The sequence below is a fragment of the Thamnophis elegans genome, chromosome 2, assembly GCF_009769535.1.
Source record: "Thamnophis elegans isolate rThaEle1 chromosome 2, rThaEle1.pri, whole genome shotgun sequence".
Classification (NCBI taxonomy): domain Eukaryota; kingdom Metazoa; phylum Chordata; class Lepidosauria; order Squamata; family Colubridae; genus Thamnophis; species Thamnophis elegans.
Window position 1 is genome coordinate 71,722,033 of NC_045542.1, and position 25,780 is coordinate 71,747,812.

General features: G+C 35.2%; 1 protein-coding gene across 1 annotated transcript in view; it reads left to right on the forward strand.

The window, feature by feature from the left end:
* TENM2 (teneurin transmembrane protein 2) overlaps positions 1-25,780 on the forward strand; it is an 834,696-nt gene that overhangs the window by 215,068 nt on the left and 593,848 nt on the right.

Genomic DNA, 25,780 nt, shown 5'->3' on the forward strand with positions numbered 1-25,780 from the left:
AAAAAGAGTTGTCTTTGTCAAATGCTTCATACATTTTTATTTTCATATAGACATTAATTTCTTATTCATCCATAGATTGTTGTAATCTTAAATTCTATTGTTTTATCTGCAGATTTCCTGTCTGCATGGGGATAATTAGGTTTAAATCACTGAATCTGTACCTTACCACCTTGGCCATGAGCTTTGCACAGCCAGAGAGAGATCTTCTCTTCCATGTGTTCAATGAGGGTTTATAATCTGTTTCTGTGAATAAATGCCACTATTTGCACTGTCACAGCCGATCAGTACTTCACTGAAATAATTGTAATAGTACTGATAATGATGACAATGATATAAATAATAGAACTGTCATACCACAGGTATATTTTGTCCAACAAATCTGATTAATGGGTTAGCAGTGAGGTTGAGTAACTAAAATAAATCTTTTACTGAATAGCAGTCTTATTATTTAAATATATTTTATTCTTTTTCACATTCCATTTTACAATCACTTATATACAGGGTATTTGCTATAAGAAAAGAAAAGAAAAAAAAAAGGTTAAACAAAATAAAAAAGAAAACACAACTCATCATTCACAACCCCACCTGACACTTCCATCCTCCATACACCCCATCTACCCCCTCCAACTTTCCTTTCCTCCCTCTAACACTCCCCTCCTACTTCCCTTTCCCCTCAAACCTTCCTTACTCCCAACACACCCTCCTTACATTCCCCTTACTCCTTCCTTACTCCTCCCTCTTCTTTCCCTCTACCTCCCTCCTTGGTGTATTCCTTTATTCAAGTGTTGTTTATTATAATCTGATAAAAAGTAAAATAAACCAAGGAAAAAAAAATATAAAGAAAGAAAAGAGAAAAAAAAGAAAAAAAAAGAACAACCGTATATAAGTGCATTCTTGTTCTTATTAAGACTATGTTAACACCCACCCACCCACCCCCCATAAATCCCCATCCCTAATCCTCCCGACTTCCCAGGGCCCACACCTGGCACTGCCTTCTATCTAAAGTATCTTATGTTCGTATGGATTAAAATAAAAGTAATATATTAAAGGAAAGAAAAACAAAAAAGAAAAAAAAAGAAAAGAAAAAACAAAAAAGAAAAAAAAAAGAACTCTTTGTGTTAAGCTCAGCCCCCCATCTTTATCTATGCTTAAATAGTGTAAGTCATTCTATCTATATTTTATTCTCGTCTCTTGCTTCTTTGTTATTTACCCAGACCTCCTGTAGACTCTCCCGTTCCTCTTCCTTAACCTTGTATTCAGATAAACATTTGTACAAATTTGTATAGACATCAATATACAATCTAGCTCAAAAATAATCCCTTCTAGTAAAATTTAAGCAGCGTGGATCGTTCCACATATTCAAATATTGCTTTACAGAAGAATCAAACAGTAATTCAAAATAATCTAACCAAACTTACTCTTCTTAGTGAACTTTAAGCAGCGTGGATCAAGTATTACTTTACACAAAAATCAGTTTGCATTCTATCTTAAAATGATCCCGACCAGCTTTCCCTTCTAATAGGATTTAAACAACGTAAATCATTCCGCATGCATTTTACCCTCATCCCTTGCTTCTCTGATATTTACCACTATCAAATTTATGCAGACATTAGTTTAAAATCTAGCTCAAAATAATTTCACCAAGCTTTCCCTTCTAATAAAAATTAAATAGCATGGATCATTCCACATATTCAAATAATACTTTCAACAAGAATCAGTTTACCTTCTGTTTAAAATAATCTCGTCCAGCTTTCCCTTCTAACAGAATTTAAACAACATAAATCATTCTGCGTTCATTTTACATATATACATTCAGTATCACCCCACCAATATACGTAAATCATTCCGCATGCATTTTACCCTCATCCCTTGCTTCTCTGATATTTACCACTATCAAATTTATGCAGACATTAGTTTAAAATCTAGCTCAAAATAATTTCACCAAGCTTTCCCTTCTAATAAAAATTATTAGCATGGATCATTCCACCTGTTCAAATAATACTTTCAACAAGAATCAGTTTACCTTCTGTTTTAAAATAATCTCATCCAACTTTCCCTTCTAACAGAATTTAAACAACATAAATCATTCTGCATTCATTTTACATATATACATTCAGTATCACCCCACCAATAAGTTCCGCTTTTTCTACCGGAGAGAGGTCGCAAACCCCCATTCAATCCACAACTTTGGCGAGTAATTAGAATGTCTAAAATCCTCGATCTCCGCTTTTCTGCTTCTCCAAGGGAGGAAAAGCTACCACCTCCATCTTGCAACCATGTGGTCCATTGCTTGCCTTCTCCTTCGACTTGTCTCTTCTCTTTTCCAAGTGACTCAGGAAGCCCCGCCTTCAAGATCTTGTAATAGAAGTCTCGAGCCTCCGAAACAGAATTGAGACGAAATCTTTGATTCTCAAATGTGACCGTAATACCGGCTGGGGCCTCCCATTTATATTGAATCTGATAATTTCTAAGCAGTTTAGTTAGGAAAGTATACTCCCTTCTTGCCTTTAACATCTGGAATGGTATTTCTTTAAAGACAATCAGATCCTGGCCATCAACTCGCAAACTATTATTATGAAACTTTTGCATAATCACGTTTCTAGATTCTTTTGTGGAGAAATATATAATTATGTCCCTTGGGAGCTGTCGCTGTTCCGCTACCAACGAATTCTGGCGATAGATTTTCCGAATCTGCCAATCAAAGTTAAGTCCCGGGCTTCCCACCGCATGGCTGAGGGCTTCAACAAAGGTCTGTTTCAGATTCTCTCGCTCCTTTTCACGGAATCCTCTGACTCTTATTGCGAATGCCTTCTTATTAAAGTTTATCATAACGAGCTGTTCTTGAGTGTCTCTAATTTTTTCTTGTAATATTTGAATATTAGTAGTCAAATTAGAATTAGCCTCCTCCAAGCTTTCCAATTTATTCTCTATTTCAGCGGTATAATCTGACAGGGCAGACACGGCTGCAAACGTATTCGCCTTCATTTGGTCAATTTTAGACTTTAAATCACCATATAGCTCCAATACAAATTCCTTAATTTCTTGTTTAAAATCATTAAACATTTGAAAGAAAAATTCCTGTGTTAAGAATTCTCCAGTAGAGGGCGTAGGAGACAAGGGCTGCGATTCCAGTGTAAATTCTTTAAGTTCCTTCATAGGTTCTTTAGGCACATTTGTAGAGAGACGCTTCGATTTTGACCTGGGTGCCATTATAAATAAACAAATAAACAACGCTTTCGCTCCCCTCTGTTTCCAAAAAAAAAAAATTATTTTGTTAAGGAGCGGTCCTGCAGGAAGGTAAAACCGGCTAAGTACTTCCCCTATCAATCACCAACGGAGAGAAATCGCCATTTTGAAGTCCGTTTAAACAAAGAAGCCTCTAAGACAAATGGTGCTGGTGTTTAAGATAGTAATAAAAGCATAAATCTCACAGGGGTGGGACCCGCCCGTATTAATCCTAGCTTCAAACAACTTTGCTTTGTCCTGGGGGGGGGGATCGCCTGTCTAGGGCTGCAAAAAAAAAGGCAGCTGAGAAGAACTGGCTGGAGATAAAGGCTCTGCTACGCTGGATCTAATCTCTGTCCACAGCCAAAAAAAAGAGAAAGGCTGTGAATTACGAATAGACCCTAGCACACAGAGCTACTCCCTGCCCCTTTATAGCCAAAAAGGGGTGATATCTATGATCTTATTTAGATATACAAACCAGATCTCTGAGAGGAGCTCGGTTGAGCCCTCCTCGCGACAGGCTCCGCCCCCCCCCCGGAAGTCAATAGCAGTCTTGAAATAGGTAACTCTTCCTCTGTTTTGCAAAATTATATAAGTCTAAACCTTCAGTTTCTAAAGGTTTTGTGTATCACAGCATCAATGTGTAGAAAGGAAAGGTTTAAAGAATGAAAAAGGAGGGCTGGAAGTCTTTCTTTAAGTGTTAAACCTTGCCTTATAATTGGATTTGCTAGTTGATAGTGAAAGAAAGCTTTGATTAGCTGTTTCCCTAGAGCTAAGGAAACCTATATGAAAACCTTGGGTTGAAACCAATTATTTACATTTCCATGGAAAATGTCATTATTAGTACATTTTGCTCTGTAACTGTTATTCTAATGTGTTGTGGGATGGCTCCTGCATGGCTTGGTAATGATGCTGGAGAAATCATTTAAAGTACATTTAAGAAGAAAAATAGCATGTACATATTTATGTAACTCTAAGTACCGGGCTCTCTGGGGAAATTGTACACTCCTTCCTCACCAAGGTAGTTTATTTGTGCCAGTAAAGGTTTATGTTGCTGAAATAAAGTTGTGTTGCATAGGAAGTCCTCAGCATTCTAGTAACATGCCTTTGAGTGAAGACTGAGTGAAGTAAACTTTCAAGTCTTGGCATTCTCCATATGTCTTGGCATTCCTTCACATGTATGGATTTCATCTCTTAGAATTCCAGTTCACATGGCTATTGCTGAAAATTCTGGGAGTTGATGTCTACACATTTGCAAGGCACTGATGTTGAGAAAGCTGACCTAAATATTCCAGTAGAGCATCTTTGGTGTAGGTTAGTTGAAATTTTATCTGTGCACAGCTTCAGTGTGTACATCTAATAGACAAAGGATGTATTTCTTGAAATGCCACCTTTCTGTCATATGAAATACATCTTTCTGTTGATTGAGGGAAGTGCTACATACCATAGTTTTGTCCAAATTAGAATAAAAGAAAGCTAACAAGAGTTCTCTTTTGGAGCATAAAATGTCATAAAAACTAGTAATTATGTCAGTCAAATACATTATTCATAAATTATTAATATACTTATAGACTGCCTTTTATTCTAATGAATACCAGAATGTTGTACAATGAACTTGCTGCAAGGAATCTTATAAAATAAAACATATAATAATGAAATCTACATAAGCAAGCTGAGAGTTAGTTAACCCAAACAAAGTAAATGAAACCTTTCATAATTCCCCTTAGAAAAGCAAATAGTACGGATGCAAAAAGAATTTCAGGAGTTACCACTAAAAACATTTCAACATACTTAAAATATGTTAAATGATATGGGACCAGGCTGCCTTGATAAAAAACACTTAACAGATAAAGATAGCAACAATGTCTGGGCTAGGAAAGTTCAAATTGGCTAAAGAAAGATTGAGCAATGTTGAAATAGTTATTTGGTTCTCTTTCCTGCGGCAGATTAAAAGTTTGAAAAAATATATCAATGGTCCAGTCTGTATCAGCATTATGTGTAGCATCCTATGGACCTGCTCTTCAAAGTAATGACATTCACCTATTCTGTTCAATACAGACAGCCTGTTGCAGAGAAGCAAAGTGATCCATGCTTTATCACTTCTCTTGAAATAATCATCTTGTGAGCATAACATACTGTTCAAAAGACCTGGGGAAATTCTTGAAACAAGTATACTTGAAAGCGTGGAGGCAGGAAATATATATATACAAAAGGGTAGCTAAAATGATAGCTGTCCCATAAAGGAAAGTGAAAGTACTTAAGCTGCTTAAGGAAACACATTGCAGAAGTGCAGAATGAATGCAATTACTGAATCAAAACATCATCCATACAACAAAAATATTGGCATCTGTGAGTTTTAATTTTAAAGAATTCAGGTAAAGGGGGATATGGTCAAAGCATATAAAATTATGCAAGATATGGAAATGAGGGTGGTTTTTTTTCCTCCTAGAACTTATGCATGAATATTAATGCATGAAGTATAACAAAAAGAAAGGCTTCTTGATCCAAGCTTGGGTGACGTTCTTCCTCATGTTTTGATGGCACAGATGAGGTTGCCAAAAGCAGCCCTATCTTCTCTACTCCCAAGTAGACAAGGAAAAGCCTGACTCCTTTATAAACTGGTGCTTCTATCTAGTTCAATAACAAAAGGAGAGGATAATGAAGTGGCAGAAATGTGTGATGGTCTAGTTGGAGGATGCAGGCTTTCATGTCTGCCCAATAATTCCAACCTCTGACTCTGTGCTTGTCCAGCCCAAGTTTAAATTAGGGGATTCATTTCCCCAGGTATCATCATGGCTTTAAGAGTGGACTAAATAAGTGAATGGAAGGTAAATTCACTCATTTGGCTGCTATCATAATGGTAATGTTCAATGTCTAGGAATAGAGCCCACATGCCTCTAAATGACAGATCCTAGGAAACAAAAGGAGAGGGGATGTAATTGCTCTGAAGTTCTCAGCATTCTTATGTTCTTAAACATACATGCATGAAACAGCTACCATTAAAAAAAATATTGGTATTATTTTAAAACATGCACTTTATGGCAGCCAAGCAACTTTTCATTCTTCTATACATGTTCATAAGTTTTAGCCAGCAAGAAATAAGTGGAGTGTCATTCCCTTTCTCTTAAGAACAGCCTATCTCACAGACAGGGAGACCCCAACATTAGAGAAAAGGCTGAAGAAAAACAAAATAAGTCAATCAATAAGCTGGCCACAACCTTTTTCTCACTACTGGTGTTTTGGAATATAGATAGTGGCATGGTGCAAAACTGAAGATCTGAATCCAGTTCTCAAACCGGGATTGCCATTCAGAGCTCTCCTTCTCAGTCCAACCTAACGGCTGACTGATTTGCCCATTCTGCCTGATCACAACTCTCCGTCATTTCAGGGTGCAAATAAAAGAGTGGCTGGAAGGGGGTGTCGGTGATCCCGGCTGTCTAGAGAGATGAATCCAGCCCGGTGATTTACTTACTTACTTATTTATTTATTTACTTGCCGTGCGAATTCAATTAGCAGCGTGAAACATTTGCTGCGGTTTTTGTTTACCGGTGGCAGTTTTGTCAGTAGTTATAAGTAGAGTTCCATCTGCCAGTTAAAACTACAGGGCGAATTGAGAGAAAATTAGGAGAGAAAGAGAGGAGAGAGAGAGGCAATCGGAAGGAAGCAGTAAGTGAACTAAATTCCGCCTGGCTTTATTGGAGAAGGGCGGGGCCGCCGTGGGGCGTGCTGGTGCTTCTGGCTGCACGGGGAAACGCCGGGGAGGTGAGAACAGCACACGCGAGGACTGTTGGCACGGTTGGCAAACCCAGGAGGCGCAAGGATGTGTTACCAAACGCGCGAGAGGGAGGCAGGGTGTCGTGTTCAGTGAGAGATAAACAGAAGATGCTCGACGCCTTTTTTTTTTTGCCTTATTCTGCAAGCTCTTCCCTTCAAACTCCTCCAGATTGCTTCCCTGCTTCTGCTCCTCGACTCTCCCCGTCTTTCTCTCCCTCATTGTTCTCCTTTTCCTTGCTTTTGATGCACAGACGTTGTCACATTCCGTTGACTCGCCCCTCTTCCGTGTGTGTGTGGGTTTTTGTTTTTTTTTACATTCACGCCTAGTGAGGCTTTAAGCCAGAGCCAGCAGCCTCTCGGGCGAGTTTTAGTCATGTGTGAAGCTCAGTTTGATCGAGCGCTCCTTTTCTGCCTTTTCACTCTTGCAAAAGATTAATAGGTGGCGTCACGTTGCTCCCTGCTCCTTTCCGCAGGAGGGACTTAAAAGGAACAACGACCCCCCCCCAACTCCCAAGCTAATCACTTTCGATAAGAATTTTCCTTCCCCCCCCAAAAAATAAAGGAAAAAAAAGAAGGGGGGAGATAACCGTGCAATCTACGAGCGGTGGCAAAGACTGGGGAAGGCTAGAGATGCTTCATACTGCTAACAAGGGAAGGAAGGCTTCCACCGAGACAGGTAAGAAGTGCCTGAATGGGAAGGATCGGTAGAGGGGAGAGAGACAAGCTGTTGGTTTGCATCGCTTTTCAGCCCGGGAAAATAGCTCCGGTGGAGGATAGCGAGGGTCTTATGCCAGCTGTCTTTTGTTCGTGATGTAAAGTACCTGTAGTGACTGATGAATTGGAGCGTACTAAAGGTTCAGTTGAAAATGGGTTGTGTGGCAGGCAGCTACGATCTGAAGGACTCCCCTTACGCGCACACACACACGCCCTGCTTGTCTTTAATTGTTATTTCACCGCGGACTTTTATAAAAAAAAAAAGACACACCACTGGACACAAAGCAGGAGTTTGGCGGAAGGTTAAACCCAGGGCTGGAGGAAATCTCCACCGCTTGCAATCTTGCTGGGAGCGGGCATTCTGCAGTTTGATGCCCAATTGATCTGAAGCGCTTTCCAAGAGGGATTTGGGCTAACTGCTCAGGCTAGGTGTTGGCGAGGCTGGGTTGATCCAGCATCGCTGGTAAAGCATGACTGTCTTTTCTAAAGTGCTCTGCAACCTACGGCGCGGTTCGCTTTACGTTAATAAACCCTGGGCTTCAGTTGAAAGGGGTTATCAGGCTACGCAAACAGCATCCAGGCTTAGCAGCAATCAGAACAGTGGATGAATGTCAACTGTCCAATGGAGAAACTGACAGTGATGTCCACAAGTGCACAGGAATGTAATAGAGGATTTCCTGCATAACAGCTAACACAGAGAGAGGCTAATTACCAGTCACAAGGTCTGAACTTTGGATTAGGGAATGGGAAGCATACTTATGCATTGTAACTGTCCCCAGCTTTCATAACTAGGCCTTTACATTTTTGTAGGAGAAAGTCGCTAACCTGTTAGAGGTGAAGTAAGCTTACAATGGAATTTTGTTATCATATAGGATAACAGGGTGGTGTGTTTTTTTTAAATATCTACTATATTTGTTATTTGGGAAGTCTTTATTACAAACCTTTCTGTGTTGTCTTTACATTATGTCTGAATGTGTGTTTGGAAGGAAATGTAATAGTGATAGTGTAATGATACTCCAAACTTAATAGGGGTCTGTGGAATACAACATACAGATAATACTTTATGTGTAGCTTTTTTCCCCTTTTTCCTATGCTTTAGAGATTTTTTTTACTTACAATTACATTAAAGAACTTAAAATAGGAAATATAAAAAAAAGTAATAGGAGTTATAGTTCAGATTTGTATAGTAAATTAAAGAATTTCTGCAAGGGATGAAAAGTTATAGTACTGTAGTGTCTTTCCATGGAAATAGCCGTACTTGAAAGTAACAAACAGGATTAAAAAATAAATGAATAAAATAAAATGAATATTTGAAATGAAACCGAATAGTGGTTGCATTCTGAGCTGAGATATTTAAGTACACATCATAACATATAAGAATAATTGATGTTGTAAAGCATGAAACATGATACATATTATTTTTTCATAGAATTAAAACGCCAAAGGATATGTTTTCTTGTCAAATTTTAGAAATGTAAGTAACTGTTTCCATTATAAGACAGTTTCTTTTGTAAAAAAACCTGCCATTTGAAGAATATAAATGAAAGATAGTCACATAGCACAGGTAGAAATCAGGTTTATTACAAATTAGGGTAATTTAACAAATATAATTACACATTGAATGTGTGCAAAGTGTACAATGTGATAGTACTGTAAAATTTTAACTTATTTTAACAAAAGAATTGACTTTGCTTCTTCATAAAAAAATGTCAGTTTAAGCACAGCTAAATAATACATGAGGCAATTTTGATTTTCTCCTGTACAAAAACCCTTACATCTTCCTAGAATGCAGACTTTGATTTTCTGTATTCAAAGAACCAAACCTTTCAAATGACTTTTTCACATTATAATCATTGCATTAGTAAAATGAATGGTAATCTGCAGTAAATAGGGAACACTCTGTATCCCTTAAAAGACAGAGGCAAAAAGGTTAAGTCCTTTTAACAAGGCTAGTTTAAACCCAAGGGCAATAGTAAAGACTCTGTTGTCAAACCAAATTTCTGTTCATTCATAGTTCTCCCCCCACCTACTCCTCCCCTAGCCTTTTTTGGCAGATGCTAACTTGCTTCTTCTCAACATTAACAGTGTGATTAATATGAATTGAAGCATTTTACAGATAATCCAGTAGATGCTGCTGTAGAGCAAAGGAAACATCACTTAACTGGCTGGGAAAAGAGGAGAGAGGAGAGCAATGGGGAGAAAAATCTTGAGCATTGCTGATCCTGACTATGTTGACTGCTGATGGAAGAGTAATGTGAGATCATTACATTTTCATACCATTCTATAGGGTGTTATTAAAGCTGAAGCCACACTTGCTGGAATGATAACAGCTCGGTTAGGCACATAGCACGTCTGCTATTTTAAATTGTAAAATCAGTTTACTGTACATTACTATGCAGAACATTTCATCACTGAATACTAAAGCCCTTTAACATGCAAATTTTCTCAGAGGAAGAGTTGAAACACAATGATCTTAAAGAAATAATGCTCAGATTCATTATAAAAATGGGCCCCAGTTGCCAATGCAACAGTACAAGTATTTGGAAATTAAAACTCCGTAGCTACTATATTGATGGAATTGAAAATCAGTAGTGGCTTTTCTGATTAATATTGAGCACTTAATAGAGTCATTGTAAAATACCAGAAAACCTAAATTGTTAATTAGAAAGGATGCATGACTGCTAGCACTAAAGTTGATATTGTAAGGTTTTTAATAGGACATTAAAATATAGAAAAGCAGAATCTGAGGGTGAAGAAAGGAGCGTATATATCTATGAGGAGGAAATGTGTAGTGCTATGTTATCCTGCAAGTCTTGGGTAAGTAAATGTTGATAACATGACAAAGCAAACCAGAGAGCTACTTACTGATGCAATTTCAGGCAACCACTGACCTCTATCTGTTGGAATATTTATTTTTTTTAGAAGTGATCCCAAAGCCATCAATTTACACTACATTCAAAAGTGAAGATAATTTTTACATCATTAGTTCTGGAATATAATGTGCTATTCCTCTTCTAAGCCATGTTTGTATTTAGCTACATTTCATGATAACTTGCTCTGTGTAGGTGATACAGATTTTGTGAACCGATCAAATAGATTCTAAGTTCTTGGCTTAATCAGTTGTTAAATGTTGAATACTATTTTTTTAGTTAGTCAAATATAAGTCAGCTGTACTTTCTCTTATACTACATTTGAAATTACTGTTAGCTTTCTTTCTCTTTAAGCATGCACCCAAATGCATACCTGCTAGAAGAACTGGTATTTCAGATATGAAACAGTTTGCTTTAATAATAACGGCTTAATTCATTTTTTTACGTGAGCTTCTGACATGCAAGATAAATTATCTTTCCTTTTTTCTGCTTTCAACTCCAATTATGTCCCTCACCTCTACAATAAAAAAGTATCTCAACCTTCCAGAGCAGTTCTGGAACATGTGAAAACTGAAAGAAAAAAGGAAGGGAAAAATGTTTATTAACAGAAGAACTGCATAGGATACAACCTTTTATTTTAATAAATATAAGTGCATGTGACTGGTTTTAAAGCCAACTTATGTTTTAAGATATTCAACTTACATCTGTCTTTGCATATAAGGATCTAAAATGACTTTGACAGTAGTATTCTGCTATTCAAATGAACAGCAGTTAGATTCCTTTTACATAAGTATATTTAAATATGAATTTTCATCACTGATTAAAATATACTCTAGCATGTGTAATTTGGAGATGCTTTGTCATCACTTTCAGAATATGTCGTTTATGTCATAGAACTGTTCTACATTACAAGTTCTGAGAAAATTTTCTAACAGAAAATTATATCAATAATGTGATAAGATTCCAAATTTAAACTTGCTTGCATACACTTTTGTTTAATATATCATGATGCTTTAAACTTTTTAGGACATCCTAAAAGAATCACTGATTTCAGCAGTTCTAAATGTTACTGTTTTCTGTTCTAAAATGGAATTCTATTTTAGAGAGATGGGATGTCATTGATTTAGTTACAATTTGTAATGGCTTTCTATTATTGATCTTAACAATATTTATATAACCAGTATCGTAGGTGCCTAATTTTTTACCTTTACTGATTTTTCAGATAGGACTTTACTATGATTTATGTTGATATTTATGGGTAAAGAACATTTATAGGCACGTGAGTGTATGTGAAAAAGAGATGACTATAATTTAAATGATTAATCAATACTTCAAAAGAAGGATACTAGTTTAATACAATTTTTAAAGTACTGTTTATTAAACTGCTCTTTGGGCATATTATGTTTAGAAGTTGATATCTTTTATCAGCTCAGCTTTGAAACTGTTTGTTAGTGAAAGTTTTGGGTTTTTTAAATAGTTCAAAAAGTATAGCAATTAATATTTCCAGTAATGTTGTAACATTCTTAATTTGCAATGCATTTTGTAAGTGTTCCAAAGTCATGTAAAATTTACATCATGCAGTGCAGTGTTCCGTATGATGTAAAACACTGTAAGAACATTATACAAAATAAAATATTATAAAAATCTGCACTAATGGGGATTATTTTCTGGGAGGTTTGCCCCATTTCAGAAGCTGTTTCACTAAGATGAATAGTTGTTTTATTTTATAGAACTGCTGTTTTTATCAATGTTGAATTATAAACAGATGAAATTTCAAAGCATTGCAATGGAAGGATAGTTTTTAGCTTGCTCACACTAAATGTGCATCAATTCTGCTGATTTCTTCATTTGAAACCATTTGAATAGAACACGTTAATTCTTCCTGCATAAGGAAACACCCTTTGAATCTTTGTTCTGTTTTTAGTAAACCTCCAGGAATGTACTATAATTGTATTATCTCTCCTGGATATCATGCTTCCCTTTGGAAAGGCTTTATTATGAGCAAACCATGTAGTTCCTTACAGACATCTCTCATTGTTTCTCCTTGATTGAAAATTAACATCACTCTGGAAGAGGTCTTTTCACAATGCTATCAAGATATCACTGCAAAAATCTGACATAGTACTTCCTTTTTTAACAAGAATCAATAGACACATTCTTCAAAGAATTTCCATACTTTGATATGCTTGAATTGTATACTTTGATACAGCTCTTAGTACAAAAATTTGATTGTTAAAAGTATGAAATGTTACATCTTTTGTGAGCAAAATCCAAGAAGTAGCCAACCCATATTTACCATCACAATTTTTTTACCTCCTCTGTAAAAAAAGGCAAGGTATATTGCATTTGTTAAAATATATGCCAACAGCATATATTCTGCAAGGTGTTGGCAATATTGAAGATAAGTAATTTGTAATATAACTAGGGTTAGTTGCACTTATAAATGGTATGTATCAGAGTGTAAATGTGTATATAAAGGTGGTGAGTTAATATTTAGGATTATACACAAATGTGTGCATGGCTATATATAATCACACAATAGTCTCTAGAGGTCACTAGAAGGTAAGGAATGGACAGTCATTAATTAGTTTTCTAAGGGGTTTCACATGAGATTGCTTAGCATTTTAGAAAAAGTTAACTATTCTGAAAAAAAAGATGTAAAATAGTCAGCATCAGCAAAGATGTAAGCAAACATCAGCAAATAAGAAAGTCTCAGGTTTGTCATGTTTGCTTAGTATGTTCATACTAAATTAATTTATTTGTATTGGATGAATGCCTAATAAATCTTCCAACTTATGCATGTTTACATGTATAAACATGTACATGTTTACAGACGTATAAATTGTAATTCATTGTTAGAAATTACAAAATAAGTTGTACTTTGTGATTTCTTACCCTTTAGGACCTCAAAGACTTTTAGAATGTTTGGGATAAATATTCTGGTAGGTAGAAAACCTAGGAAAGGAATCCAAATAAGCTCATTTCATTAATTTTTTACAGGAGAAATGCAACAATTTTATGTTGTATTTTTTTGGTGCAACGGGTCTTTTTAGTGAATTGATAGTAATTTAACAAAGACTGCCTCTGCAAAAAATATTTTTTTTCATAAGATAGGATGAATTTGAGATTTAACCTGACAGATTCAGCAAACAGAACCATGCCTGTGTTTAGAAAATTAACAGGGAACATGTTATGTTCTTAGGGGCTATCGATTTAATAAACAGTTAGAAGAATATATTCACATGCAATGTTTTCGTTCTTATACTGATGTTTTTGATGCCAGGTATATGCATCAGATCGACTTGTTATATATGAATTTCAGTTTTAGTGTGTTGTATTTTCCCATTCTCATTGTTAAAATAGTTATGGAAATATCTTATTTACTTAGCTCCATTTATCAGAGGTAACATATTTAGTGTAGATTGTAAGAGTATTTATAACTGACAGAATAAATCCCCTTGTTTAAGCAAAGCTTGTATATCAGAGGTCAATAATTTTGCCCTGCTAACAGCTGAAAAAGATTAAATCATCTATTTTTTTTTTAAAAAGTATACCTGGATATTAAACTGTGAAAACTTGTTTTACTGATGATGATCCATTTAAAATAAAAAAGAAAGAAAATTAGATGTTTGTGATACCTGCAAGCCATCTTTTCTTTTAGAGTTAAAAAGTATGCTGATTATAATAGAATAACCATTACATATTTCATAGTCAGAATACTCTGAAGTAAGGGTAGTAAACTGTGTTACTGCAAATAATATATCACTTTCCTTCTCTTTTTCATACGTGTATGGCAGGATGAAGGTTAGTTATCTTAAATAGGTAATTGTTGGATTTAGGATGCAAATCTTCAGCTGGAGCTTATTAATTGTAAAATATGGATTGCCTTTACCCTAATGGCTTCTGAATCCTATTATCATCCCATTAGAGAGTGTGGGATTTTAGTATTTCTGTTGTTTTCAGTGGGCAATGAATATAATGGGGAAGGGCAGGGTTAATGCAATTCATCTCTTTTAATACTTGTAACTCAGTCCCTCATCACTCAGGGTGGTTTCATTAGCTTTCTTTTTACTTTTTAAATTTTTTTTACCAGGAACATTTCTTTAACCACCTTGTGATCTCTGTATGCTTTGTACTTTATAAACAGTATAGCAAGTAAACTGTTGGTAGTTATACCAAGAATAATATTAAGTTACCACTTTATTTGTTATGTTGTTATATAATTGTTATTTAAAGCATTTGTAAAATTGTAAGGATGTGATAAGTTGCATTCTACCCTGCAGACTTAGTGTAGGAGGACCACTGTTATTGGATTCTGCATTGCCAGATTCTTTACATATCTGTTTCATAGTTTAGTCTTATGTTCTCTCCCCCCCCCCCTTCAAAAAAGACTTTCATTCACGTGAGATCACTCCTTATTTTGGCTGAGTTTGATTCTTCAACAATATGGTGATACATGCAATGTTGTCATGGATTTGGTTTGCTTGACAGCTCATGCCAGGTATTTAAAAGAACTCCTCTTAATGCTGACAGCCTTGTGATGGATAGTTCCAAGCTGTCATTGTTAGTAAATCAGTTGCTGTGCAAGAGAGGGATCTCAGTCAAGTTTTTGCAATGCTATGTATTGGGATACTTACATCATGCTTTGTAAACATAACAAGTATATTTGAATACACATTAATTCATTTGAAATTATAGTCAGTGAATATGTTGCTCTGCTATATGACTGTTATGTATTGGGATATTCATCATTTTAAAATTTCTGAAAGTTTGGTGTTGGGCAGAATTTTTGAGATTTTATAAACAACATTGTAAATTACAAAAGCATCTACTTTTAAAGGACTAAATAATTGAAGATAAGAAGGGAAGTGTAGTAGGATAAGTGTTTAAATGCATGATTGATAGGTTCATCTTTAACTCTATTGCTAATGCATAACTCCATAATTTACAAAGAAAATAGATAGCATGATTTAACAATACAGCAACCCTAATAGCATGCCTAACTATTAATGGTTCCTTGATATAAGCCTTAGATAATATATTTATTTGCTTATCATGAAATTATACTAATGTCCTGCACAACTCATCAATGAAAGAGATAAGTTTTCTTTCATTTGTTCAGGCCAACTTCTATCTCTTCTTTAGAGATTGAACTACTTGGAAGAGATAAGTCACTTCATAATAAAGGTTTTTGACTAAATGCAGATCATTCCATTTCCATTGCATGTATAGAGTTTAACGTTATCAGGGTACATTTGTGTTTTGGTGGTCTGTTTTACTAGAAGGATAATTTTAGGATAGGAAACAGTTGTAATTATCTTTATACACAATTTTGACAAACTAGAAAAAAAAGTTCTATTCTATAAGAGCAGGCATGTAAATAAAAATTAACCAAACCTGTAATATTCCATATTACTCCATATTCCATATTACTCAGTTTAATAGAATGACAGAATGTAAGTTATTTGTGTAAAGGACAAGTAACACAGTTACACAAATCTAGGAATACTGATATAGGTGACTTACACACTGAAACCATATACATTTTTCAGAGGAGAGTGTATAAGCCTGTCTTCAAGCATTAATAATATGCATAGTTACAAAAAATACAATTCTCTCTCTTTATTCATGCCCAAAAGTGAGCTCCCTGTCATTTTCCCAAGAGAGAGAAAATCAGTGGGAAAGTATGCTCAGAAAAAAATGACTAGGAAGGAAAGATGCTATAGTTAAGTAGCAGCATTCATATAATTTTGCAAACTGTTGTAGGTCATATAACAACAGTACTGTATAGAACAATTTATTTGTTGTGGCAAATAAATACCCCCACAAATCCAGCACCTTACTAGATCATATTTGCAACACTGTAATAGATGATGTGCATAAGCAATTGAGGTAGTTGCTACTTCCATGCTCTGCTTGTGAACTTGCAGTGATAATTAAATTCCAGGATTTCACTGATGAGAATTCTAGTCTAAATGGACAATGTTCCATAAATAATTCAGTTTAGAATTGGATCTGAAGCTGCATAATGAAAAAGATAGATAGAAGCAGTGGTGTGCAATTTTAGTGGTTTAGTGTTTAAGTGCTCACTAGATCTTTCTCTGAAGCTTGCCTGAGGTAGTGGTATGTGGGAATGACATCAAGGGATAAAACAAAGATATGTTGTCTAGGAAATAATTAAACAAGAGAAGGAGGAGCCTGCAGTTGCTTATGGTCAGAAAAATAAACACAGGAAGGACCCACCCTAACTAATCAAACTATTAAAAATGTTGAGAGATTTGTATTTTCAGACTTGCAAGATTCTGTAATAAAGTAGAATCAGCTCATCTGAATGTGTTTTCTGTCTGATTTGTCCAGCAGCGCTGATACCTATTTTATTTTGCAAAATCACAAGCTCATACACACATCTTCCATCTTAAATTAATTCCAGTTTGATTTGTTGTTCAAACCCTAAGTGTTAAGTTAAGGATAGTTACTGAAAGTAATCATATACTGTGATTTCAAACTGATTGATTTGCAGTAAATGTACTTAACATTTCACAACTTACATGATTTAAACTAGCTAAGTCAGAGGTGGGTTCCTACAGGTTTGGATCAGTTCGGCCAAGTAGGTAGTAGGCCTTCCAAGTAGGTAACTTGGAAGGCCACACCCCCGAACCGTTCTACATGCGCAGAAACAATTTTTCACTACTGAGCATGCGAGCATGCGCACGAAACACATCCCTGAGCAACCAGCAGTAACAGAAGCCGGAACCTACCCGGGCTAAGTGAATGTTTTTATACTGTTCCTTCTCCTTATGCTGGAGTGGGGGAGAAGAAGCAAAGCTTCTATGTTCTTGCACAATTGATTTAGCCCTACATCCAAAGTATTCCATTCTCACACAGCTGAGAACTTAAATTAGGTTTCCCATAGATTTGCAGCAAAGAAAAAGTTAGGGGGGATATAATTCCCTTATATTCCTACTTCTTAGTTTTTGTGTATACTAATGTATTTTTCCTATTCCGTATTAGTCAATAAAATTATTGCAGTCCAAGAATTTTAGTTTTAAGAATAGCTTTTAATTTATTATTGAAAACAATACTAAACCTGGCCACCCAAATGTTAAAATGCTATCATTCATTCCAGAAGCCACAAATTCAAGTTGTGTCCTTTGCAATGTAGTCTTTAGTGTTTTTGGCATCTCCTGCTGTTACAACATGACTCCTGCTGTGCAGAAACCTCGCTCTTTTACTTGGTTACATCATTAATAAGCCATTCACTGTTTAAGGAACTGTAATTCAAAGAATGTATATATAAAAGTGGTTGCTTTCTATTTTGATATATTGTCCATTATTTTTGGTAGTGTGGGATGTGTGGAGGGAGAAGGAATTGTTTGCCCAAGTTTTCATCATTTAATAGAATAGTGTGACAAAATACAGTATGTCAAATACATGCATTTTATCTGTAATTGGCAGAACTAATTTTAGTTAATAAAACTCTACAGCAATGCTCATAAATTATTAATTTAACAAATAATGATATATATGAAAAACCATTCAAGGAAGGCTCTCATTTATAAAATAAAATGCCATAAATAGGAGCCAATATGTATAACCAAACCAAAAATTGTGGTAAAATTAACTTGTGTGATGAATTCAACTTTAAAGTCAAAGTGACACAAAGAACACCTTTGCCTCCATGATTCTGATCTTTGTAGTTCATATCATGGCACATGAATATCATTCCAAGACCTTCTTGACTACTTCACCAAGTGGTCGTCTGTTGTACTTTTCTTGACTTCTTTGTTGTTTACTGTTAATGGTTGATTCCAAATAGTAGAAGTTGTTTACTACTTCAGTATATTCATTATCACGCCTAAGCAGTGTAGCCTTCAAAAATTTTAGCAATGGTTCTCTGCCCAGTTGCTGGGTGTGGGTGGCCATGGTGGGTGTGCCTAGTCGGTCTTCTGCTCCACATTGAGTGGGGATATTTTTTGCCCTCCCTGGGCTCCAGAAGGCTTTGCTTGAACCTCTGGGAAGTCAAAAATGTCCTCCCCGGACTCCGGAACCCCTCCAGAAGCTGGAAATGGGCCTGTTTCTGACATTTCAGAACTTGCGGGAAGTCCTTTTTTTTGCCTCCCCAAGCCTCTGCGCAAAAGGTGTACTTACCTGGCATCCCAAACAGGCCAAGTGGAGATTTCTGGGAGGGGAAGGGCAGGGTGCGTGGGACCAGCCAGGGGTGGGATTTGCAGTTTCTCCAAACTGGACAGATTCTTAGCTAGAGTTTCTCCCAAACCTGTGCAAACCCGCAGCAGCCCACTCCTGCTTCTAAGATTGGATGTTGTACTTACTATTAGTATTGTCTTCTTTATATTTAATTTAGTCCCATTATTTCACCATGTTCATTGACATCCAATACTTCAGATCCTTTCTATTCTTAGCTATCAGAACAGTGAGATGGGTGTATTGAATTTTTCCTGTAGTTTTAAAACCTTTGTTGTCTTCATCTAATCCAACTTAATATATATTCAGCAGGAAGGATGAATAAATAAGGGAAGAACATGCAGCTTTGTACCATTCATTTGCCAACTTGGAAGCAGATTCTTTTACTGTACTCTGTTGGTATTGTGGCTTCCTGACCTTACATAGATTTCTCATGAGGGCAATGAAATTTTCTGGGATTTCTCTTAAGTACATTCCACAGCTTGACATGATTGACATAATTGCAGGCTTTTCTATAATCAATAAAGCACATACTGACTTCTTTTTATTTATTCTTTGGCTTTCTCAGCTATCCAGTGTACGTCACTAATAATGTGCTGCATTCCTTAGCCTTTTCTAAAGCCAGCTTGGTTATCTGGCACTAAGAATTCTAACTTGGTTTGCCTTCGGAAGAAAGCCTTAGATTTGTACTTTTAAGGTTGCCAGGCTAATTTATAGTTTGAAGGTTGGAACAGTCCCCTATCACTGTTATTCTAATACTTTCTAGTGTAAACTATAGACAACATTAATCCATTTGCACAAGATAGGTAAAAAAGGAAGACATTGGTTTACAAATATCCATAATATTTAAGACGTCAGTCTGAAACCTATGAGGGTTTGGTTATGGAAAAAAAAAAACCCTCTACTTTATAACAAGTTAGTTTAGTTTAGTTTAGTTTAATGAAATTTGTATGCTGCCCATTCCCATTGGGACTCTGGGCTCACAGGCAAGATAAAAGCATTTTTTAAAATTTAAAATAAGAAATACAATATTAAAATTAACAGAACATCCATTCTGTCCAAGAGGGGCTGGATATTAATCAACAGCCCCAGGTCTGCCGGAACAGCCAGGTCTTGGTGGCTTTACGGAAGGCCGGGAGAGTGGTGAGGATCTGGATCTCTACGGATAGTTCGTTCCATAGGGCCGGTGCAGCTACAGAGAAGGCCCTCCCCCGAGGGGCTGCCAGCCGGCATTGTCCAGTCGACGGTACCCGAAGGAGGCCCAACCTGTGCGATCTCAAAATGCTGTTTTACCTGTTGAGCGCTACTGGATTTTCACTGGCCTAGTTTGAATGATTGAAAATAAACAAGATGATTTTGTAGCAGATTAACACTTTTTATTTATTAGATTTATCACTTCTCGTTCAAGAAGTAGAGTACGTGGTTTTCCTTCCTCCTTTTTTTCCACAACAACTATCACTGTCTGTGGTAGCTTGGATTGAGAGAAGAGCAACTGGTTATCCAATGAGATGAATATTAATTACTGAAATAAAATATTTGAATTGCATAATATTGTAATTGAATGATCTGCTGAAAAGAAATTAACAGTTATCACCACTATGGATAAACACAGCAAGATCCTACCACAGACCAGTTAGAAGAAATTAGGAATTAATAAAACATGCAAGCTGCTTATTTTAATCTATGTATAGGGAAGATAAGGATTGTATAGCAAGACTGGAAGTTTATTTCTATACCACTACCCAACTATTGCATGATGTCTGCTAAATTGACAGCTTAAAAAATAAAATTGGCTTTCCACTCCAGAATTGACTGTTTTAATTAATTCTTGATTGCTTGATGATCTATGACTTTTTAAAATTCATGACGTAATGCTTCTCCTGGTCTCTGCCATTACTTCCTATTAATAACATGGGAGAAGGATGTAGTAGCTCCTTTAGTTTTTAAGAATAAACTGAACGTACTGCTTCTATGCTGGAAAATATAATCAAGTGTTTTTTCTGCCCTTAGAATTTTCTTTTCTGAAAGTTTCCATTAATATTAATAACATTGTTCTAAAATAGTCTATTAATATTTACAGCATTGTTCTGAAATATCCGAGGGTGAATAAAAATTTACAAAAGGTGGCTATAGATTATTATACAGTTTATTTAAAAGTGAGAGACTGTTTAAAAAGGCATAAGTGTTGTGCAAGAGCTGACTAAGACTGAAACTTAATGCAGTGTGCTTACCAGATGCACTGCAATAAATTTGCCACCACTTTAGTTTTCATCAGGGCAATAGCTGTCTGAATATAATATCCATTTTAATAGCTCTGATGTCTTTTGTATATTTTTATGCATCCTTTTCAGATGAAGACGGTGAGAAGATTCTGGGAAAAGGGTTATCATGTAAATAAATACTTGACCTTATTTGTCGTGGGCTGTTAAAGCTGGGAGCAGTAGTCTTTGCTGAGTTAGAGGAATTGATATATGCTTCTCTCCAAAGCAGGGTTTATAGGAGAAAAAAAACAATTAGTTGTAGAACGATATGTCCTGCCAAGTCCTCTCTTGAGCTTTGGGCTCATTGAAATAATACTGAAGGTTTGTGATCTTCTTACCTAGAAATCCAAGGCCTATTTCTCTACACGAGAATGCATTGATCTGAAAAGAAAAGATCCACCTACTTTTTATTAAACTGAACACAGTAGATCTACTTTACCTTTCTTTTGGTGACATCAAGTGGTGAAATTCTTTTGATCAGATGTAAAAAATAGTTGTATATTATTCCATCAGTTCACACACACACACTGAAAATTACAGCCATTTCTATTACTCTCAATGTGATTTTTAAGCTGTTCTTTGAAAGAAACAGTGATATCTGTCTTAATTATTATATGATTTTCTAGAGTTCTGCTTTTAAATCCCATTATAGTCCTTTTAGTCATCCCACCTTTGTTTTCAGGTATCCTCAGTAATGTACATAAGCTCAGAATCCTTTTGACCTCTCTAGTGATACTGGCATTCCTATAAACAATGTGAATTAATTTAATATTGGAATACTGTGTTCTTCCGAAAGAAGACTTTTATGCATTCCTGAGCTATTGAACAAGCATCTTTTCTTGTTCCTTTTGAAAAGATTTAGTGAATGTTTATCCTGTCAAAGAACAATAGCTGTATAAACCTATAAGATCAAGCCAACCCAATGGATATAGAGCTGTCAGAATTTTATACAGAAGGGTCTCTTCCTCTAAAAAAAATCACTTCTGAAATGGGGAATAGGAATCAGAGGTACTCAGAAAAAAGCAGATTTGCTATGAATAAAGATTCATATGCCAAGTGTGTTGTGGAATGATCATTTAAAATACTGAAATCGACAAATCAATTCATGTATATTCACAGTGCATCATGGGATATGTAGTTGTTAAAAATACATTTCCTTTCATGTGCTGTGTGTATGCCTGAGCAGTTATCTGAAATAACAAAATAAATGCTTGCTTTTCAATGTTTATTTCAACTTTGAGTACTGTAGTTGTATGGTTTTGTTTATAACAATAAGTATAGAATGCAATATCAAGTATATATAATATATATATTGGGATATATATATATATATATATATATATATATATATATATATATATATATATATATATATATATATATATATATATAATATTGTCTATATATATATTGTCTATATATATATAGACAATGGAGCAATTCCAATTTAATCCTATATTTAACTTACTCTGTTTACATTGATCCTGCTGCTACTAACTGGCCCACATGTTATTTGTGCTAATAAGAATTTTGGGACCAAATAATCTCTATGGATTGTTTTGGACTAAAATGATACATATCATTCCATATAAATGGATAGATGAAAGTGGTTTTTCCAATGTATTTTGCTTATGCTTACATCTCTTGCTCTTCATGAAACTTGAGTGACTTTCTGTCCTTAGAACTAACCTAATGATTACAATTACCTTTTGCAATTATACTCAAGTGGGCATATGATAATTTGATGGTTACCAGCAGACATATATTATTTGACTATAAATCAGTGAATTATGATTTCCTGAAAACAGGGCTTAGAAGTTAAATGTAAAAGGACATGATAATATACTATATGTACCCAAGGTTTCTTAGAATTTATCTATGATTTAGAATTATGTCTGAAAATACTTACAGAATTGTAGGGGGGGGGGGGAATACTTCTGGTTCAGCTGACTATGAATATGTAGCAAAAATATCCAAATAATTTGTATTTCCTTTAATTGTAAAAATATAACAAATACAGGTCTGTTTTCACCTAGCAGGAATACTATGTTTTTTTCCCCATTGGCATTGTGGAGATCCTCAAAATTCATTAAAATATGAAATAAAAACAAATATGAAAAGTAGGCTATTTTAAATGCTTTATATCAAAGTCCTTGGCAGAATGGATTTAACAGTGTAGCACACTAACAATGATTTAATGCTCTAGCATACTATTGTTTGTTTTGTCTATAACAGGGAGTTAGCAATAATAAAAGCTATTTGAACAGAAACAGTTTTAAGACACATTATCTGTTTTCTTCTTTGCTTATATCTTTAATAGAAAGTATAACAATCTAGTGCCAAGAATTTTCTGTCATTCTATTCATATATCTGTGGTAATTTGTAGCATTCCTGAATACTTAAATGTAGATAGTAACTGGTATTTGAAAAATAATTGCTTACTATGGAAAATAAGGTAGGTAAGTGGGAAAGCAAGTCACATATATTAAGTGTCTTTCAATAGGGATGTTTGGGAATTTTCAATTTCACTTTTTCTTAACTATTCACCTGTGGCTTTTTTTTTTCCTTCCATCTGTCCATATCAGTTTTCCAATTGCTTTTAAATGTTGGCTTGAAAATCCACATATGCATTCTGTTAATATCATGTAATAATGTATTTTGTACAATAAACATTTGAATGTCTTTTAAAAATGCACCCATATTTTCTAATTCAGTGTATTTGTTAAATGTGAATTTTACTAATATTCACATTTTTGGGTGAATTTTCCTACTATATAATTCCGCATTAGAAAATTTCAGCAAGTCATTGGGAAAAGTACAAATATTAAGGAATAATGTTCTGTCTCTAATAGTAGTTAACCAAATGATAATCTAGTGAATTCATGTTAACATGGAAAAAAAAATCCTTCTTTGTTACTTCTGTTAAGTTAGGAAATCAAATATAACAAACATTTTGTAATACAGGGATCTTCAGTTTATGAGAATAACGGAACCTGCCCATTTCAGTTGTAAGGCAGGAGAATGTTAAGTGAAACTCATTAAGTGGAATAGCCCCATCTTAGATTGCCCCAATGCATAATGTTAAACAAAAGCATGGATTGTTAAGTGCACATGTGATGCTTCAGGATGCCTTGCTTGGGTTTCCTGAGATATCCATCCTCTGCTTCCTATCCTTAGAGTATCCACAGTCACTTCCACACCTCACAATCCCTCACTTACCTTCTGAAGATCTGCAGAGCTCAGGAGGTGGGGAAGGAAAGGAAAGTAGGACTATCTTACTAGGCCACATGGGATAATTCTAGTGGCATCCTTTTATTTTTCATCATCAGCGGGTTTTGTGAAACCTGACCTGCTTGACTAGACAACGTAGCTCTTTCTCCTTCTTCTGCACCACCTCTTTAACTCTTTCTTAATTTTTCTCCTTATCAGCAGAGTCCAGTTTCTTCAGGTCCGGTTTCAAAATATGCTTTTCCATTCACTCACTGTAGCATCTCTTTCCCCTGCCACTGCACTACTTTGCAGTAGTAAGTGCAAAGCTCAAACTTTACCTAATCATGCTATGATAACTTAATGAGGCAATGCCGAAAGAGGAGACAGTGACAGGTGGGCATGCTGCAGTGTCTCTACAAAGAAAATGAATTCTACAAAACCAACCTGGTCATTTGTAAGGGCAGAACCCACCTGGTCATTTGTAAGGGCAGAACCCACCTGGTCATTGACTGGGTAGGTTCTGTATAATTCATAACTTCGAAACAGGCTTGTAAATAATTTTTTGGGTTAGGGTAACTTTGAATAATCATTAAATTATCTGTCATACTTCAAGGATTACCTGTACTTATATCTGAATGGCATTAAAGATCGATAATATTAATTCTAGAAATATGAAAGACAAAAATCATAACTTTTTCAGATTTTTTAAAAAAATAACGGGAAAACTTGAAAGTTGTAAAAATTGCATAAATTGCATAAGCAACTGAAGCATTTGAGGAATGAGAAAATTAATATTTTCTGTTAACATGATACAAGTCTTCAGTATCATAATCACACAATAATATATATTGTTTTCCACATGTAAATATTTATTTGCTGCAATGCTTCACAAATTATTATTATTATTGTTGTTGCTGTTGTTATTGTTATTGTTATTGTACACAGAGTTCAAGAGAACAGTCACCATGGCTATGTTCAATATGATTTGTAGTTATGTTTTCCAGCTTCAAACAGCATAGCCTGCTTGCTACAAAGTCAAGGAATATTTTTTTTAAGAAAGAATAACCAAAAAAAAATATTGTTTGCCCCTTTGCATGCAAAAAGAAGCAAATAATGTGTGGAACTTGGAGAACATAATAGGCACTCAAATAAAATGATTACCATAAGTTTGTCCATTCACAAAATGGTTGATCATTCTCACAAAGAGTCTTCTTGAATATTCACTATATAAGGTTCAAGATTGTATTTATTAATTTTTCTAAGCAGTGGCAAAAGTATGAACAAAGACTCAAGTTATAGCTACCCATCATATTTATTTTCTAAAAAACATGCATAGGAAATTTAAGGTTGTCTGAATAAGATGATTGGTGGGGGGGCAGGCTTTGTTTTGCAGCATACAAAAAGTATTTATTTAAAATTAAAATAACATTTTAAACATTTCAGGATAGAATAAGGAAGATACTTAGGGAAGCTTTTGTCTGAATTCTGGTCCCTATGAGCATCATATTGGATAGCTAAAAGATA